Genomic DNA, 12226 nt, shown 5'->3' on the forward strand with positions numbered 1-12226 from the left:
GGTCCGTATTTCAGATTTTTCCGTATACTGGAATATTTTGGAATTTTTGCATATACTCCAATCGCTTGGGCCCCCACCACCATTTCTCACCCCCTGTCACACTGGAGAGAGCCAGAGTGGTTAAGAGTGGTGGTTTGGACTCTGATCTGGAAAACCGGGTTTGATTTCCCACTTCTCCACATGAATGGAGGAGGCTAATCTGGTGAACTGGATTTGTTTCTCCACTCCTACACACAAAGCCAGCTGGGTCACCTTGGGCTAGTCACACTCTCTCAGCCCCACCTACCTCACAGGGGGTCTGTTGTGGGGAGGGGAAGGGAAGGTGACTGTAAGCCGGTTTGATTCTGCCTTCTTCTTCTTCTTCTTCTTCTTCTTCTTCTTCTTCTTCTTCTTCTTCTTCTTCTTCTTCTTCTTCTTCTTCTTCTTCTTCTTCTTCTTCTTCTGCTCCCCCTGAGGAACAATGCAATCTGTAGGCACTAGGGTTGCCAACCTCCAGGAGGAGGATGGGACCCAAATTCCTTTATGTTTTATATACACTTTATACACATCGCCTGAATGTAATTTTAAACAATATTTTTAAATAATTGTGTGTACACTGAACCATCAGAAAGCAAAGGTGTAATTATCTCAGCAGAATACCAGTATCAGCTGTTAAACGAGAACAACAGACAGACTAACTACGACAGGTTTTCCATCTCCAACTGCGATGCAGTGTACCCTTTTTTTTACGTTTTTTTAGGTGAGAGGAAACATTGAAAGCAGGCAGCATGGATCTGCCTGCATGCCAGCTCGAAGGGTCCGGTGTTCAGATCAGTCAGGATATGGGATGTCCAGATAAGGGATACTCCACCTCTATCATCTGCAAACTTGGCTGCTATACTGCTCAGTCCTGATTCCAAGTTGAATCCGCCATAAATTGAATCCTTGTGCTTACTGCCCTCCATTGTGAGGATGTCCATTTATTCCTACTCTCTGCTTCCCGCCATTTTAAACCGGTTTTTAATCTATAAGAGGACCTGTCGTCTTATCTCACGACCACTGAGTCTTTGGTAAGGTACTTTGTCAAAAGCCTTTTGGAAGCCCAAGTCTATAATGTCTGCTGGGTCTCCCTTATCAACACGCTTGTTGGTTTTCTGAAAGAACTCTAAAAGGTCAGTGAGGCAGGACTTCCCTCGGTAGAAGCCATACTGATTTTCTCTCAGCAGGCTTTGTTCCTCGATATGCTTCGTAACTCTCTCTACTAACAGTCTCTACTAATTTACCTGGAGCAGATGTTAAGCTAACTGGCCTGTCATTCTCTGAATACCCTCTGGATCCTTAAAAAAAAACACTGGTGTGAAATCCGCCACTTTCCAATTATCTGGCATTAGGGTTGCCAGGTCCATCTTTGCCACCGTTGGGAGGTTTTTGGGATGGAGCCTGAAGAGGGCAAAGTTTGGGGAGGGGAGGGGCTTCAATGCCATAGAGTCCAATTGCCAAAGCAGCTATTTTCTCCAGGGGAACAGATCTCTGATGCCTGGAGATCAGTTGTAATAGCAGAAGATCTCCAGCCACCATCTGGAGGTTGAGGATTCAAAGTGTGCCTTGTGCTGAAAATACTGAAGTACTGCAAAGAACCAGCACTGGTGGCCCACTGTCCAATATGCTGATATTCCAATATACCAGCTATGTAAAGTTTAATGAAGACTTTTTATCCAAACACGAGGAGTATCTCACTTATTCAAATGGATGGCATTGTGAGGTGTACTCCTCATGTTTGGATAAAAACAAGTGCCATCTGGAGGTTGGCTAGCCTACTCTACCCCCAAATGTCCAGGAATTTCCCAACCCAGAGTTGGCAATCCTAGGCAAATCCTATGTAGATCTTGCTGTAGAGATCAATTATGCCTTCCAAAAATTAAGCCCAAGAAATGTGTCCTAAACTAATACCACTAAGGGCCAGTTCAGAGACTCAAAACCCTCTCCGCTCAATGCTGTCCAGTAATCCCTAGAGATGTTTTCATGTGGAGAATGCAGCTGTGACCTGAAGCATCTTCCACCTTCTCCAAGACAATTCTCAGCATTGCGGTGGTGCATTTTCCAGTTCTAAAATGTGTCCATTTTTGCAGACGGAGAGCATGTAACACACCAGGAAACTGCAGCGGAACTGAGATTCGAACCTGAATTTTGCAGATCAAGAGTCCTTACTGCCACCACTCCGGCTGCTAGATATCATTCTCTACTTCCCGCTTTGATTACTGGCTGCAGCACAATGGGGAAAGTGCTCTCTTCGCGGATCGCTGAAAGCACAGTGACAGCGGCTCTCAAATCTCGCCACGGCTTACCGCTTTCTGTAAACAGGCCTGCCTGCACTCCACCTAATAAGCACTGAGCCTCAAAAGCAGCATCGAGCTTTTGCTGGCATATGTAATTGCGGCTATTCCTCAAATATATAATTTAGTACAATACAAGCAAGGTTAAATGAATGAATGGATACCGTCACTCTGGAGGGCCTGAACATTCACCTGAAGACGGATCAAGTGGCTCAAAAGCATGAAATTATGCCATTCCTTTATAAACAGAAAAGGACACTGTTGGTTCAGCCACACCGATAGGCTCTCGCGTGGACTATCTTTAGTTACTTGTGTGTAAGCCAAGTCCGAGTGGTAAACACTTAATAACCGTTCATTCACAGTGTTCCTGACGGGGCCTGTTTTTCGTTGAGGAGAAATTGGACTTGAACTAATTAAATGCAATTATTAACCCATTCAATCTAAATGTATTTACCTGTTGCCAAATCCTTGTTTGTTTGGGGTTTTTGTTTTTGTTGCGTTTCACTTCGGCCTCTCTTTTTTTCTTTTCTTTTTGGGAGGATATCGAAGCAAGTGTGAGATAGCGTTCAGTTTAATAAGCAGAAGCAAGCACTCCACGAGAAAGGTCACCTTCAACAGGGTATAGATTTTTGTTGTGCCATAACACACGGCAACAAAAATAGCCTCGAAAAGAAACAGGTATTTCCTGCCATCTCCAGTTGTGATAGACATGGCTTGCAGTGAAATCATTCGCTCCAGTCTAAGTTCATTGATTTCAACTGACTGGAATAAATCTGCATAGGATTATACTGTTGGAGGGCTTCATGCCAGAGTAATCTCACATGCTAGCCAGGGCCTTTCTGAAGTCTAAGGTCAATTATTCACACAAAAAATTGCTGCTCTCTTGAGGCGGAGCAAAAAACAACAACCCAGACTTAAAAGGTTATTCATGGAATCGAATCTAATTCATAAAGCCCGATGTAGCTTGGATTACTCATGAGAAAAAGGCCGCAGCATTTGACAGCGGTTGTGTCTGCCCCTGACCTTTCAGCCCTCCTCCTGCCGACAAGCTCACTGTTGAGGCCCATTCCCACCTCCGTCACAACTCCGCCCATTGCAGCTCCGTAGGGGGGAGGCATCCAAAGGAGAGGGGGAAGGAGAAGTCCTAACGGGCTCCAAACCGCTGGACTCCACTTTCATGCAACCGAATGCATGGGGAGTTCTGCCTTGGATTTGCCGCTCTCTGGATGCACATTTTCCCCATCTGAATTTGCAAAACTCAACAATAAGCCCCCAATACAGAGTTTTCAGAATTTGGATGGGGAAAATGTGCATCTAGAGAAAGCGGTAAATCCAAGGCAAAACCTCCCCTGCTTAAACGGCCCTTGTCTCCCTTTCTGCTTTGACTCAGCACGGTTCCCCCCTTCCCTTTCAGCTTTGGATTCATTTTCCCGTTGACTTCTGTTTTCTGCTTCTGTCCATTTTCCTCGTTTCTCTTTTAGTTCCCTCCCCCTTTTGATGGTGTGTCCTGACTTGTTGCTTCGTCCCCCTTTGGAATAGTTCTTTTCACTTCTCCCCTTGTGATTTACGCTCACGCACCTTTTTTCTTCTTCACCTCCACCTCTTTGTTTCCCCCTTATTTTTTCTTTCTTCGTTAGTGCAGCAGCCAAAGCACCCAGGGCCATTTATGCATGGGAGGCCACACATCACTTATAATCTTGCTGTAGAGATTTGGATTTGGTATGGCACTCAAGCGCGGATCTAGTGGCCACGCAAAGCACACGAAAAGGGGCAGACTTCTGGTCAGAACAAAAAAAGAACCCTTGGCCAATAGCTGCCCCTGTGGGTGGGGAGATGTAGGAGAGGGAGGAGACATTTGCCAGGATGGGCGGGGAGAAGAAATCTGACTCCAGGGAGTTTTTCATGGGACCCTCCGACAGAAAGGGCGAGGCAAAGGGAAAGATCGTAGCAATACAGGTTTGAGTAGCTGCTGAGATGCTGCGAATTTTATGGGCCAATTCGGGGCAGCTGTGAAAAATCAAAAATAAGGTCCAGAGCAACAAAGCATCGAAACCGCAGCAAACAGTCATGAATAAATGACCTAAGGATCTGGCCACTGTCTCTCATTCTCTGGTGTCTTTTGGACTTGACTACTGTAATGTGTTCTAGGTAAGGGTGCCCTGGAATACAATATGGAAAATACATTTAGAATGTAGGGGCAGTTATTTTGTCTGGTGTTAGTTGCAGATATCATATGCCTCTTCTCCATTGGTTATCCATTTGTTCCAGACTGCTTTTAACAAATCTGCAGTGAAACCATTGGGCCATTGTTGGAAAGATTCCCAGGGAAATCTAATAAAATCAAAATAGAATATCTCCTATCAGATAAAAACCATCAAATGACACAGGTTGCCAGGTTTTGTGCCCAGCCCTGTAACCTAAAAAAAAAAAGGAAAAAAAAGAAGAAAGAAAGAAAGAAAGAAAGAAAGAAAGAAAGAAAGAAAGAAAGAAAGAAAGAAAGAAAGAAAGAAAGAAAGAAAGAAAGAAAGAAAGAAAGAAAGAAAAAGAAAAGAAAAGAAAAGGAAACCTAAGAAGTGTTCTTAAATTAAATAGTACAGATTTTAAATCCTTGGGGTGATATTATTTTTAGTATTCGTTAAGGAGTGTAAATATGTTAAATACATTACGTTTATCTGTATTAGTGGTTAATGTGTACCTTCCTCAGGCTCCACCAAAAAAAACCTCCCACCAGTGGTGAAGAGGAACCTGGCAACCCTATCTCCAGGTGGTAGGGTTCCCAGGTCCCTCTTGGCAACCGGCAGGAGGTTTTAGGGGCAGAGCCTGAGGAGGGCGGGGTTTGGAGAGGGGAGGTACTTCAGTCCCATAGACTCCAATTGCCCAAGTGGCCATTTTCTCCAGGTGAACTGAGATCTATCGGCTGGAGATCAGTTGTAATAGTGGGAGATCCCCTGCTACTACCTGGCAGTTGGCAACCCTACCAGGTGGGGTAGGGTTGCCAGGTCCCTCTTTGCCACCGGCGGGAGACTTTTGGGGCGGAGCCTGAGGAGGGCAGGGTTTGGGGAGGGGAAGGACTTCAATGCCATAGAGTTCAATTGCCAAAGCGACCATTTTCTCCAGGTGATGTGATCTCTACCGGCTGGAGATCAGCTGAATTAGCAGGAGATCTCCTGCTACTACCTGGCAGTTCTCAGATAACAAAGAACCTATGCTGGCAACAACATAGTTAGCAATTAACAGCAGCACACAGGCTCAAAGAATTACTAAAGTCAAACCCAAACGTTCTAAAGTTTCATTCAAATATTAAGCAAAAAGAATTCAAATATCCAACACAAGAGCAAATACAAATTTCAAAAATACAAGCATAAATCAGATCAGTCCAACCGGGTTCTTAAGTTCTACAAACATGAAATCAAAACAAACACAACCGGGTTTTTTTTAGTTCATAGTAAACAAAAACCAGAGCAAGGTCAATTTCAAGTCAATGTTTCAGAAATCAAATCAATCCCAATCGGGTTTTAAAGTTCATTCAAAATGAACAGAAACTGGAGCAAAGTCAGTATTCACCGTAACGAGGATAAAGGTTACACCACGTTTCAAACGATACTGCGAACAAGCAAAAATCAAAATCAAAAATAGAAGCGAGTCAAAAAGACGACACCTCTAGATTGGTGATCATCTCGCCACTAGGGCTTCTTTAGTCATTCATGTAGAATGTATACTGGTTTGTAGGGCAGAAAATTGCCTCATCAAATGCATACAGACCTTGCGGTTCAAGACCCAAACAGGATCAGTTCTCCTCCTAAGAGGTAGCTCACCTCAAGGGAACTACGCTAAATAATACAGAACTTTAAAACCCGGTTGGGATTGATTTGATTTCTGAAACATTGACTTGAAATTGACCTCGCTCTGGTTTTTGTTTACTGTGAACTAAAAAAAACTCGGTTGGGTTTAAAATATTGTTGAAGGCTTTCACGGTCAGAGTTCATTGGTTCTTGTAGGTTATCCGGGCTGTGTAACTGTGGTCTTGGTATTTTCTTTCCTGACGTTTCGCCAGCAGCTGTAGCAGTCATCTTCAGTGTTACTCTTCTGAAGATGCCTGCCACAGCTGCTGGCGAAACGTCAGGAAAGAAAATACCAAGACCATGGTTACACAGCCCGGATAACCTACAAGGACCAATTGGTTGGGTTTGTTTTGATTTCATGTTTGTAGAACTTAAGAACCCGGTTGGACTGATCTCATTTATGATTGTATTTTTGAAATTTGAATTTGCTCTTGTGTTGGATATTTCAATTCTTTTTGCTTAATATTTGAATGAAACTTTAGAACGTTTGGGTTTGACTTCAGTAATTCTTTGAGCCTGCGTGCTGCTGTTAATTGCTAACTACCTGGCAGTTGGCAACCCTAAGGTGGGGCCTGGGGATCTTCCAGAATAACAACTTATCTCCAAGTTGCAGAAATCAATTCCCCTGAACAAAATGGCCGCTTTGGCGGGTGAACTCTATGGCACTATGCCCTGCTGAGTTCCCTCCCCAGGCTCCAACCCCAAAATCTCCAGGAATTTCCCAGGAACCCATAGTTGGCAACCCTAAGTGGACTTCATTTTGATTCAAGTGGGCCTTAAATGGCAGCATGTGTCCGTGTTGGAGCTAATTGCTCCAGGTCAGTAGTTGTGTGATTTCCCCCCTCCTCTTTATCACCATGTGCTTATTTTGTGTTGTCTTCAATAAAGCATAATGCTCACAAAAACTTTCTTCTGTGCTCATTTCAATTCCATAGTGCTTGAAAAAAACAACTGCTCTCTTTAGGGAGGCCTTGTGCACCTGGAAATAGTATATGTTCTAATATATCTTCATGTTTTGATTCAGTTTATAGGATTTGAGACAATTGAATTGCTCAGGAATCTGTCAATACTTTCCCTTCTTGAATAGGAAATGAAGTAGGATTGCTAGTGCCTCACATAAAAATCAACTCGAAGAAAGGCTGATTCACAGCTCTGATTTGTGCCGTTTCTCTTTCTTTCTTTCTTTCTTTCTTTCTTTCTTTCTTTCTTTCTTTCTTTCTTTCTTTCTTTCTTTCTTTCTTTCTTTCTTTCGCCTTTTGTGCATGGCTGTTTCCCTTGCGGTCACCCCTCCAAAGACTTTGGGTCTTTGTGCTGATTATGCATGCCATTTCCCACCATCAGAGGTCGCCTCGCTCTCCCCCTGCCTTTCCCCGCGTTTTGCCTGGGTTTTCAGGGACCTGTTTTATCTTGAATTTGATAACAATGGCAAAACACAGGGAAACGCAAGGGGAGAGTGAGGCAACTTCTGATGGTCAGAAACTGCTTTCTTTCTTTCTTTCTTTCTTTCAATTCATAAATCTATTGCTGACTTCTTGGATGGGGGGTGTCAGTTTGAATATCCATAATTCTGCAGCAAAACTGAGCTGTCTTTCTTTCTTTCTTTCTTTCTTTCTTTCTTTCTTTCTTTCTTTCTTTCTTTCTTTCTTTCTTTCTGTAACTTCATAAATCTATTGCTGACTTCTTGGATAGCGGGGGGGGGGGGTTCAGTTTGAATATCCGTAATTCTGCAGCAAAACGGTGTTTTTCTTGGAAGTTGCCTATTCCAGCATAGCATAGCCCTCTTTCCATATTGACCACAAATGGGGAAACATTCCTCTGCAAATAAGTGAAAACCGCTTCTCATCCAATATACCTTGATATGTGTGAATTCCAATTCCTACAGTCCACTGCAGTCGTCGTCGTTGTCATCGTCTTCTTCTTCTTCTTCCAATGCTCCCCCCGAAGAACAATGCAATCTGTAGGCAGTAGGGTTTCTGACCTCCAGTAGGGGTTGGAGATGTCCCCGAGTGAGAACTGAGTTCCCGAAGACAGAGACCAGTTCCACTGGAGAAAGTGGCTACTTTGGAAGGTGGATTCTATGGCATTATACTTTGCTCAGGTCCCTCCTCTCTAGGGTTGCTAATTCCAGGCTGGGAAATTCCTGGCGATTTAGGGGGTGGAGCCTGGGAAGGGTGGGGTGTAGGTTGGGAAGGGAGCTCAGTGGGGTATAATGTCATAGAGTCCACCCTCCAAAGCAGCCATTTTCTCCAGGGGAACTGATCTCTATTGTCTGAAGATCAGTTGTAATTCCAGGAGACAACCAGGCCCTACCTGGAGGTTGGTACCCCTATTCTTCTCCCTAACCCCTCCCTCTTCAGGCTCCACCCCCAAAACTCCAGGAATTTCCCAACTTGGGGCTGGCAACCCTAGCCATCAAAATCTGTCTCTCCTTATATAATACGACTGCAAAAGAATTTTAGATATATAAGTAAATTGTTTCCATGTTAACTGATTAATAGTGAGTATCTCCAGATGTAATAGCATAATTATTATGAAAACTATATGTATAATGGACATAAAACTAATATGCTTACTTTATAAAAGTACATATAATCTGATTTTGTATAGCTCTTTTTTGGTTCTAGAATGACTGAAGTCTGATAGATTGTAGTCCTACTTCACTTACAAAGTAATGTCTTATCTAAGAAATGAAGCATTGTGTTCTTATGTTATACGCATTGTAATTTTGTGTGTGTTTTGTATTGTGTTGAAATAAAAAATAAAAAAACATTTTTTTAAAAAAAATATGTTTCTCTTCCCCTCTTTGATCTTTAAAAAAAGCTCTCTTTTTGTTTAATCTCCTACCTGATAAAGAGTTCTTGAGAACATGAATATGCTACCTTGTGATGTTTTAGTTCGTCCTGATAAAAGCGGTTCTACTGCTGTTGTTTCTGAGATGGTTTTTTTTTGTTCCCTAATGAACCGACCCACAGTCTGCAGCAGGCGCCATAGCTGGGCTTTTGTCTTCGGGGGCACAAAGACTTCTTTTTTACAAAGATTTCAAGAAGAGTTGCTAGAGCTTGCTGACAGGTAGCTGACGATTCTCAGGTTTGCCGGGTACAGTTCATTAAGTTTATGCAGGAGGGAGGAGGGATAAAGGAACCTTTTAAAAAACCTACAGAGATATGATTCTCCAAAAATGATGCCGATTGCATCATTGATTCTCTACAAAGGTCCCCCGAAATAGTTTGGGCGTGGAATATTGCATGAACTTTGCAAGGAAAGGCGTCGAGGTTTGGGTAGACTGTGTCTGCACAGGGAGGCTCCGCATGCAGGGGGAAATAGAGTAATGTATGGGAAGGACTGAGGCAGCAGATGGGGACCCCAATTACTACCAAAGATGCACACATGTATAGAAGGAGGAGGAAGAAAAATGGCCTTCACATAGTGGTGCTCTAGGAATTTCCCATAGTCTCTGTGGTAAAGACCATAGATACTAGGGGAGGTCACCTAAAGGATTGTCTGGAAGTGACATCACACCCTCCTGAAACAGATGAGGACTCCAATGACTACCAAAGAGACACACATGTATAGAAGGAGGAGGAGGAAAAATGGCCTTCACATAGTGGTGCTCTAGGAATTTCCCATAGTCTCTGTGGTAAAGACCATAGATACTAGAGGAGGTCACCTAAAGGATTGTCTGAAAGTGACATCATCACACCCTCCTGAAACTAGGCCCACCCATGTAATGCCCCCCAAGTTTCCCAGCATTCCCTGAGGCAGTCTTGGGAACTCTATTCCACAATTGGAAGAAGGAGGTCAGAGCAGCTCATTCTGAGAAGAATATTGATTGAGGAGGAATTCAGAAGTCCCCTTTCCTCATTCTTCTGCATATATAAAGACCAGGCCTCAGAGACTCTGACTTCTGGTAAGGAGGAAGCCACAGAGCTCCTAAGTTAAACATTGTCTAGAAGGGAGGAATGAGGATCACAGCACATCAGTAAGAGCAGAAACCCTTCTTTCACTAAGGCATTCAGTTCTCTATATATCCGTCCCTCTAACCTGGTTTCAAAAGAACTGTGGCTGTCTCCTAAATTTTGAACTACAGTCGTAATGGTCCACACAAGATCCAAAAACAAGAACAAAATCATCGAATCATAAAATCATAGAGCTGGAAGGGGCCAGACAGGCCATCTAGTCCAACCCCCTGTTTAATGCAGGATCAGCCTAGAGCATCCCTGACAATGATCAGAAGTACTAGCTGGAGACCTGCTGCTATTACAACTAATCTCCAGCTGATAGAGATCAGTTCCCCTGGAGAAAATGGCCGCTTTGGCAATTGGACTCTATGGTATTGAAGCCCCTCCCCTCCCCAAACCCTGCCCTCCTCAGGCTCCACCCCAAAAACCTCCCACCAGTGGCAAAGAGAGACCTGGCAACCTTATCATCCAGCCTCTGCTTAAAGACTGCCAGTGAGGGGGAGCTCGCCACCTCCCTAGGTAGCTGATTCCACTGTCGAACAACTCTTACTGTAAAAAAAAATGTTCCTAACCTCGAGCTGGTACCTTTTTGCCCGCAATTTAAACCCATTATTGCGAGTCCTATCCTCTGCTGCCAACAAATCCACACAATGCCTTTGTCAGTCTCAGGCATTTGCCTCTAGCATCCCTCAAGCATACTCATCCAGACAGGTAGATCTGAAGCAGTAAAACTTTATTAGGAACCAAAAAGCAAATTAAAAGAACTAACTGCACGCAGGCAGGCAAGGATAGCACTGGAGAGCAAGTACAGGCTACCTGCTTAAAAACAGCAGGACAAAAGAGTAAGATAAACATTGCTAGGCAACAGCGAGATAGGCATTTCCCATGAATGATTGAAGACACAACACGCCACAGCTGTGATAACAGGCACTAATGAAGTATACACAAGAGCTTCCAAGCCCTGGGAACCAAGGACTTGATTTGTGGCCAGAACGTGGCCTGCATGCATGTCAAGAGCCCGTCAGGATCTTGCATTCAGTGAAGACCCTGACAGCCTTTGATGAAGACCAACCAAATCGACACGACGCATGGTGCGAGCTTTCGAGCTCACCAGATCTATTTGTCAGGCTGGACGTGACACATCCCTAAATCTTTGACCACTGGTCAAAACTAGATATGTTCGAACATCTGCTGGAAACCTCCCGGGTGGATGACAAAATGGCCGGCAGTCAGAAGGAACGGAAACTCCATCCCCGCCGCTACTGCGTTGCTGCAAAGCTATTCGGCAACTGCTCACGTCAGACAGCAGAAAGGTGAGGAGATGCATGGTTCAGCTCCTGAGTGACAGCAGCTGTCAAAAATGGTATGTTAGATAACAAGAAATAGAAGGCATTACTACTAATAATTAAGAAATATGGACTGATGGGTTTAGAATTAATACATAGAAGTAAGTATTGATACATATAAGTATTGATAGGGGCGGGGCTGTGGCTCAGTGGTAGAGTCTCTGCTTGGCATGCAGAAGGTCCCAGGTTCGATCCTTGGCATCTCCATCGGGCAAGTAGGTGATATGAAATACCTCTGCCTGAGACCCTGGAGAGCTGCTGCCCGTCTGAGTAGACAGTACTGATTTTGATGGACCGAGGATTTGATTCAGTATAAGGCAGCTTCATGTGTTCATGTGCCCTGATAGATGTTGATAGGATTCTTTCCAGATATTAGATGTGAGTCTTTCCCAGTTAATGGGACTAGGCAGGTAGGTGATGGGAAAGACCTCTGCCTGAGACCCTGGAGAGCCGCAGCAGATCTGAGTAGACAATACTGACCTTGATGGACCAAGGGTCGGATTCAGTAGACGGCAGCTTCATGTGTTCACGTGTACATGAATGCATAATTATCTTAAACAAGCTCAGAAATATATAGATGGGATGAAGACTTTATAATTAAGGTTTAAATTAGTGACTAATCAAAGAAATATATGTACGTGCAGAATTAAAGAGTAATATTTGATTATATAGCAAGAAATAGCTCTGTTTATACTTGGTATATGAGGGGATCTTGTTCTAAGTAATAAGTATGTATGTGTGGTGTGTTTGTATTTATGCTGTATTTG

The sequence above is a fragment of the Euleptes europaea genome, chromosome 4 (assembly GCF_029931775.1).
Source record: "Euleptes europaea isolate rEulEur1 chromosome 4, rEulEur1.hap1, whole genome shotgun sequence".
Lineage (NCBI taxonomy): Eukaryota > Metazoa > Chordata > Lepidosauria > Squamata > Sphaerodactylidae > Euleptes > Euleptes europaea.